This window comes from Phocoena phocoena, chromosome 5 (assembly GCF_963924675.1).
Source record: "Phocoena phocoena chromosome 5, mPhoPho1.1, whole genome shotgun sequence".
Classification (NCBI taxonomy): domain Eukaryota; kingdom Metazoa; phylum Chordata; class Mammalia; order Artiodactyla; family Phocoenidae; genus Phocoena; species Phocoena phocoena.
Genome location: NC_089223.1, coordinates 30,549,375 through 30,557,913, shown reverse-complemented (window position 1 = coordinate 30,557,913; position 8,539 = coordinate 30,549,375). Strand labels below are relative to the sequence as shown.

Below are 8,539 nucleotides of genomic sequence, written 5' to 3'. Positions count from 1 at the left end.
GGCGGGACTGTTGAACATCATTACAGTTACATGTGATCAAATACGCCTGATAATTAAAATGTCAGAATCCAGAGGTAAACATACAGTGTATTCAATGAAAACTGGAAACTGTGGAACAATTGGAGAAGGAGGAGAATGTTAACTTGACTTACAATATGGAACAAGAGAACAAATCGTGCAAGATTTGGAAGAAAAAGAACAAATTAATGTCTTTTGTATGCCCACTGAGTTTTTCAATCAGCCTGAAAAATTAGAAAGCCAAGCAAAAATTCTCTTTCAATGACATGAATAAAGCTGATTTACTGAGGGCACAAAATGCCATTGTCTAGACTAATCTGAGCTGAACAAGAAAAAAAATAATCTTTGAAGTTCAAGCAATAGAAGGAAACTCTTTTGCATATTTGGAAGGTAACTTTCATGCATTCCCTGGCTGAATAACCAGAGTCAAACCACAGCATGAGAATCTTAAGCCAATGTCTGAGACCTTGAAAAATGGATACAGATGGTCCCCCGACTTACAATAGTTAGACTTACGATGGTATAGGAGCCATACGCATTCAGTAGAAACTGTATGTGGAATTTTGAATTTTGATCTTGTCCCATGCTAGTGCTAGGCCGTACATACTCTCTCATAGTGATGCTGGGCAGCTCCCAGTGAGGCACACGATCAAAAGGATAAACAACCAATACACTTACTACCATTCACTCCCATACAATCATTCTGTTTTTCATTATCAGTACAGCATTCAATACCTTACATGAGATAGTCAACACTTTATTATAAAATAGTGTTTTGTGTTAGATGATTTTTCCCAACTGTAGGATAATATGAGTGTTCTGAACACATTTAAGGAAGGCTGGGCTAAGCTATGATGTCCAGCAGGTGAGGTGTATTAAACGTGTTTTCAACTTACAATATTTTGAACTTACTGTATTGAACAATACAATGGGTTTATAGGGATGTAACTCCATCGTAAGTCGAGGAAGATCTGTACTGCACAACTGAGCAGGGAAGAAAATGGCCACCAGGTGAAGGGTCAAGGGATGGAGTATGTATGACTACCAGCCAGACTTGTCTTTCCTAGTTTCTGATTTCACAAACCAGTAAAATTACATACACATACACACACACACACAAGCAGAGCCAATTCAACTGCCAATTTTCTATATTTCCAAATAAAGATAATTCACTTGAGCCCATTGCTATTACTAGAAGTAATTACATCATTAAATTTTTTAAAAAGATATTTTAATGCCAAAAAAGTAGGAAGGGCTTGATCTTAGCATTTTCTAAAGCCCTTGAAAACAGCACAGGCTAGAAAATACACTTAAACTAAGTCAATTTTGTTCCAGCTTAGCAGGTGTTGCTTTAGCTGTGATTTGTGATTCATTCCCTAACCCCCAACTCCATTATTCCATTAGTCCCTTTCCTCAAAAGCAATAAATAGGCAAATGGAACATTTAAGAATTGGGCTTCCCTGGTGGCGCAGTGGTTGAGAGTCCACCTGCTGATGCAGGGGACACGGGTTCGTGCCCCAACCCGGGAGGATCCCACACGGAGCGGCTGGGCCCATGAGCCATGGCCGCTGAGCCTGCGCGTCCGGAGCCTGTGCTCCACAATGGGAGAGGCCACAACAGTGAGAGGCCCACGTACAGCAAAAAAAAAAGAATAATGCAACATTTAGGAGCCCCAAACATGATACAGATGGCTTCACATATGTAAGGGCTGAAAAGCGTCCCTTGTTGATTAAAGGAAGACAGATTTGGATAGATAAAGAAAGAGGAAAACCAAGCGCGTGATGAACACAGTATGGTATGAACAGAGGGACATTAAAGCAGGAACGGGAATGCTTTAGGGATGCTAAGGAAGAGGCTCAGCCGAGGGGAGAACGGACAAGGGGCACCTGTGTGATCTAGAACTGGAAAGTTCTTGGGGAGCTCACTGGACTGCAGGCTGCAGACCCGGGACTTTGTTTAGAAGCAACAAGGAATCTCCAATGGAACTAGATGACAAAGGAAGCATATGGGCAACATTAACCCAACAGAAGCTATGATTTTAGCAGTAAGTTTTGGTAACTTTAGTAATTTCCTGGGCAGTTAAGCAGTTACCTCTAGTTCTGGCTCAAAAGGTTCCATTTGAGAAGATTCAGGCCCACCTATCTTGTGTGAAAATGCACTGTCACTGTTTCTGCACCTAGACCCTTGCGGGCAGTGACTGTCTTAATACCCCTGAAAATCATGTAATTTGCTCTGTCTTGGGTACGGCTGCCAACTCCTCTAGGAATTTGCTCTTGGTAATATGAAAGTATTCATTGGTGGAAATAAGAAAATCATGAAAGAGTGCTGTTTCAGAAGTGATCAATTAATAGAAATGTCCACTAGGCAACTGAAGATTCATTCATTTATCCGACAATATTTATTGAGCCCATATCTGGCTACCTACTGTGTGCCTTGAACAAAAAAAGATAAAGATCCCTGCTCCTAGGGCTTCCCTGGTGGTACAGTGGTTGAGAGTCCGCCTACCAATGCAGGGGACACAGGTTCATGCCCCGGTCCAGGAAGATACCACATGCCGCCAAGCGGCTGGGCCCGTGAGCCATGGCCGCTGAGCCTGCACGTCCAGAGCCTGTGCTCCGCAATGGGAGAGGCCACAACAGTGAGAGGGCCATGTACCGCAAAAAAAAAAAAAAAAAAAAGATCCCTGCCCTTGTGAAGCTTACATTCAAGTAGGGATACAATACAAACAAGAAACAATAAATACAGTATTTACAAGTATGTAAAAAGTGCTTTGGAAAAAAAGATGTAAGATAAAAAGAAAAATCTAAAAAAGAAAAAACTCAAATACTAATTGAAGCTAAGAGAAAAGATGAGTTCCCCAGGGAGTAGACTACCTGATTAATGCCCTTTCCACTTCTAAAACTCTACCACTTCAAATCAAGGAATTTGACACATATAACCTCAACCTTCTTGTTTAAGCAGAAGGTACTATCAAAGCATCACATTATTGTTGTGACTTAAAGAAATAACAGAGACCCATCACCAGGGAACTGTCCTCTTATAGATGAGAAAATGGAGGACCACAGAATTTAAGTAAGATCACCTTAGAGCACAAGAGAACTAGGGGCAGATGGGAGTTCCGGAACTCTCTAGCTTCTTGTAACTTTTAAGAGCAGAAGCCCTTTCAGTCACTTCAAAAGTACTTCAAACCCTCTTGGAGGCAATGAAAAATATTTTTATTACATAAATAGTTTAGCCATATAATGGCAATAATAAAAATAGCAAACACTTAACAGAGAACTTACTTGTGCCAGACACTCTTCTAAATCCTTGTCATGAGTAAGAAACTCACTTAATCCTCACAACAACCCTGTGAGGCAGTAAGACTTCAGAGTGAGTGGTTTTAATGCCACGCCACCCCTTCAATTATTTATGCATACCTTCACAGAGCATAATCCTTACCACTAATTAGGAAACTGAGGTCTAGATTTTTCATCTGGACTTGGCAGAATTAGATATTTGTATATCAAAAATGCAACCATTTAAGCTTCATTTGAAGTAAACATGTTTTAGAAGTAAAGGAAATTTGAAACTATATAATCAGTATTATGCTAAAAAATATGGTATTTCAGTAATTCAATAAAGGGTCCTCAAAGGAATGTCTTCAACTAAATAGTCTTCAGAGAAAGACACTATTTCAAGACCCTAAGTAAAGTTTTTAAATAATGAAATTCTAGTAAGGCAGATCTTTTTTTATGTTTCACTTGAACAAACCTTATGCTTTGATTTTCACAGAAGGGAAAGGGAGAGAGAAATACAAAGAAAAAAAGTTCTTTCCCCTAGTATTTGTCTAAGCATTTAAAATTTTAGATTAGATTTTAGAAAAATCAGAATCATGAGGCTTACCAGTAACATACGATAACATAATAAAATACAATAACTTTCTAAAAAACAAAGTTTCCCTTTCTCAACACACCAAATATAGATTGTGTAAATTCAATTATAAAATAAAGTGTTACTATGAATCTAAAGTTGATGATCTTTTTGCCTTCAGTTCACTAGGTTCATTTTCCTTTCAATGGACTTTCCTATTAAAGAGTTTTGACTATATGTCACATACAATTACAATTCACTCCATGGATCTGTCCACATTCTTTAGTGGTTCTGGAATTTCATCATACAGAATAACAGTTGAATACATGGATCATTGGCTACAGCTCACAACCATTTTAGAGATGACGTAATCTGCATTACACAGTAGGTATGTCTACACTGTTTGTATGCATGGATCTCAAAGCAACTTCTAAACCTTCACTGGTAAAACTGTCCCTCTCCTAACAAACTCCTTGTCTTTTTTCTGTGAGAGAAGAGAATTAATCTTCCTTACTGGAGCAAGGTTGGAGAGGCCAGGCTCCCAACTTTCATGCAAGTATATATTCAGATACGACACAAAGAGGAAAACAGCATATGTTGGCTCCTATATTCAACATCCCGCTTCATTGTGCCATATTTTTAAACATAGAATCCCTCTGACCCTCAGCATATTTCAAAACCTCCACTGGCATACTACATATTTCTTTCTCCTTATCCTTACCACCACGGAGGGCCCAACATGAAGCTATTTTTGAATGGCCTAGTCACAGCTATTATCTGAGTGCCAAATGGGTGCAAGACACTGTGACGGCACTGTAAAGAATATAAACAAAAGTAGTAGAATCCTTGTCTTCAAACAGCTTTTAAAACTAGTAGGATTAGATAACCGTACCAGTCACTGTGGCCACAAGGTAGAATAAGAGCCAGAATTGAGGTGTTGTAGATGTTTAAGGGGGAGGAGGGACTCTGAGCTTTGCTGCAGCCAACATGTAGAGGGAAACATGATCTGTTATAAGATTCAGTGTCCCTGGGGTAAAAATAAACCGGTTGCTCACAGAAAGAACAACTATTTTTGCTACTGAGATCAGAAAGCAATTCAACTGATGGTTTCTAAGAGAAGGTTCTGTTAAATGTAATAAAAATCCTAAGGATATTTTTTTTACAATAAACAAGGGTAAGTTTGAAGAGGGCTGAGAAGCTCTAATAAAAACCAAGAAATCTAACAATGACAAGAGGCAGAAGAGCAGGCCTCAGCTCTACCATGACTGCAAACTCCACACATGCAGAAGATCGCGAAGCATGACTGACATTGAGAATAACTGCATTTCTCTGGGCGGAATGAGATAAAATCCACTGTGTTATTTAACTGAATTCATTTATCCTTATACAAACAGAATCACAAAGACATTTTGATGTCAACATTTGACATTTCATGTAAATAGAAAGTAGGTCATCAGTTGAAACAGACAAAAGTGACATATCTAAGAATTACTTTTTTTTTTTTTTTGCAGTACGCGGGCCTCTCACTGTTGTGGCCTCTCCCGTTGCGGAGCACAGGCTCCAGACGCGCAGGCTCAGCGGCCATGGCTCATGGACCCAACCGCTCCGCAGCATGTGGGATCCTCCCGGACCGGGACACGAACCCGTGTCCCCTGCATCGGCAGGCGGACTCTCAACCACTGCGCCACCAGGGAAGCCCAGAATTACTATTTTAAAAACAAAGTTCCTAAAAATATCTCATCTAATATGCACTTGATTCTACAAATTTTTTTGTACCACTTAAATTTATATCAGCAGGCTTCCCTAGGGGTGCAATGGTTAAGAATCCGCCTGCCAACGCAGGGGACATGGGTTCAAGCCCTGGGCCGGGAAGATCCCACATGCCAAGGAGCAACTAAGCCTGTGTGCCACAGCTACTAAGCCTGCACTCTAGAGCCCGCAAGCCACAACTACTGAGCCCGTGTGCCACAACTACTGAAGCCTGCACGCCTAGAGCGCGTGCTCTGCAACAAGAGAAGCCACCACAATGAGAAGCCTACACACCGCGATGAAGAGTAGCCCCCGCTCACCGCAATTAGAGAAAGCCCGCGTGAGGTAACAAAGATCCAATGCAGCCAAAAATACATAAATAAAATTTTTAAAAATTTATACCAGCATAGGTTCACAGTTTTCCCACTTTATAAGAACTGACAGGATCGTTTGAGGGAAGGATGACACTTTGTCAAGTTTAAAATTGGGGTAGAATTTCTGCTGGAGGCTACACAGGGCAAATAAGATAATCACAGATATCCCCTTAATTATTTGGCGATCTTAATTTAAAAGACTTTTGTTATAAAGGAATCTAGTTCTTCATCCAATCACTGAAAGCAAAAGTTTCCTCCTGAAAAAGAAATTTCTTTAGACGACAGAATCTAAGAATGATTGGTGGAAAGAGGTCAATTCTTTTTCCCTAACCAGTGACCTGCTCATCGCTCAACAGTGAACACTACACAGTCTTCTGAGGCAGGGTTTGCATACATTGATTGGAAATAAAAGCATTACTCGATCATATCAGCTCAGATTCCAGTGATTAGTCCCAGGCCATTAATGACATCAACTCCAGGTTTCCAAATGGACCAACTATTAAAATTTATGAATGACCGACAAAAAAATTCCAATTCTTTTGCAAAGATTCATACACCTGGAAATGAATAACTCATCAAGAGGCAGAGTGGACGGGGTCAGTGTACAAATATTTACTCATGAACTTGGCTCCTACATTGCATCATTTTTCATTTAGTTTTACAGTCTGTGATTATATGTACCATTTGCCTAAAAACTCATAGTTCATAGAAAACAAAGAACATAAATTTTAAATGTGATGAGTCCTATTTATGTACTGATCTGTAACATTCTAAGTATTCAATACATCTCATTCATATAGTGAACACCATGGTGGCATTATTTATTTAGCCCTCATCTCATTCTACAAGGAATCTGAGATAGCTTATGAGAAATGCATGTATTAAGGAAGGAAATTAATAATCATGACCAAGGAGTGCTCACTTGGGCTACACACACACTAAAACTGGAATGATAGAGAGAAGATTAGCCTGGCCCCTGCACAGGGATGCCATGCAAATTCGTGAACCACTGCATATTTTTAAAAAATCATGACCAAGGAAAAAAATCATAAATTAGAGAAGAAAATGAAGACTGTGGCTGGTATAAGAGATATCGGAATAGAACTCAAATTTGGAGACCTATTTGAGTCCTACACAGTTACTACAGTTAAGCCGAGAATTCGAGTCTGTGCTTCCTAACAGCCAAGGTGAAAATGTCAATGTGATTAGTTATATGATTTTCTATGAGGAACAAACATCTACACTCCTTCAGGGAAGCAAAGCTGTTTCTTATCACTTACTGTGAAAGAGCTGCTCTAGGAGACTCTGAAAGATGTGATGGAAAAATTTCCCAATAGCATTTCAATGGCAAATAAGGTCACAAAGCTGGTTTTTTTATGTTGTCCCAGATTAAAACTGAATTCTACAATGGAGTCAAGATAATATGGCCAAGGCGCCCAATTTTGCAAGCAACATGGTGGACTGAGCTGAGAATAAAGAGCTGGAAGTCCAACAGTGTAGTTTAAGAGATTATTAGCACTAAAGTGCAAGAACAAAAATTAAAATAAACAGCCAAAATTATGATGCTTCTAAGTTTCCATCCTTACCACCTTTCTCTCTTTGAACGAGTAAGTCCCTGACAAGTGTCATCTATTCCACAACTGAAACCACTTAATTATCTCCCCAATCTACATCTTCTAACCCAGAGCTAAAGTCTCCTTTTCATGTACGTATCTGACACTTTCACCTCAAGGTCCTACCAGCACCATTAACTCCACAAGTCCCAAACTAATCTAAGTTATCTGTCCTCTCAAACACATTTTTCCTTCTGCCATCCTCAGTTTGTCATAGAAATCCTATCCTCTCGGTCACCTGGGCTAACATCCTTGGAATCATTTTTTTTCCTTCCTCTCCATAACTGCCCCCTTCTGATCAACAGTCTGCCTTACTATTCTCCCTGTACGACTGACCCACGTTCTCTACTCCAGCCCCAGGGCCACCTTCCTGGATCAGATCCCCAGTACCTCAGGGCCAACACAATAGCCTCCTGAATTACTGTATTCTCTCTCCCCACTCCAATTTCTCATAAACACTACTGCAAGAATAATATTTCTAAGGTTGTGACTATGTCAGTCTACTAAAAAAAAACCTGTAGCAGGTTCCCTCTGCTTACCTGAAGCAAACCAGTCTACCTAAGCCCCCAGTGGCTTTGTCTCTTACACACCCTATGCTCCAGCCAGTCCATAAACTCGTAAGTCTAGCCACTCCCAAAGTAAGCTCGATCTTTCCTCTTGTTCACAGTAGTATGGCCCTGAGATGCCCTCCCCTTCACCTCTACATATTTAAAGACCAAGTTTAAATGCCACCTCATTCAGGAAGCCTTCCATAATTCTCTCTGTAAGAAGTACCACTTCCTCTTGCCGCCTCCCCCCTACACTTGTCTAGGGCTGTAATCCCAGAGGAATGACCATATCCTACCCTCAGCCTCTTGCTGTCTAGCCTATGCTTGAGACCGCTCCACAATCGCCATCCTAAACACACACTCGGTCCTGGCAGCACACGGCTCA

The 8,539-nt window shown here is 40.3% G+C and overlaps 1 non-coding gene across 1 annotated transcript; it reads left to right on the top strand.

Annotated features, from left to right (window-relative positions):
- Positions 1-6,907: 6,907 nt before the first annotated feature.
- LOC136124014 (U6 spliceosomal RNA) lies at positions 6,908-7,014 on the top strand. Its single transcript, XR_010655961.1, has one exon. It is a non-coding gene; the product is annotated as a U6 spliceosomal RNA (small nuclear RNA).
- Positions 7,015-8,539: the final 1,525 nt, after the last annotated feature.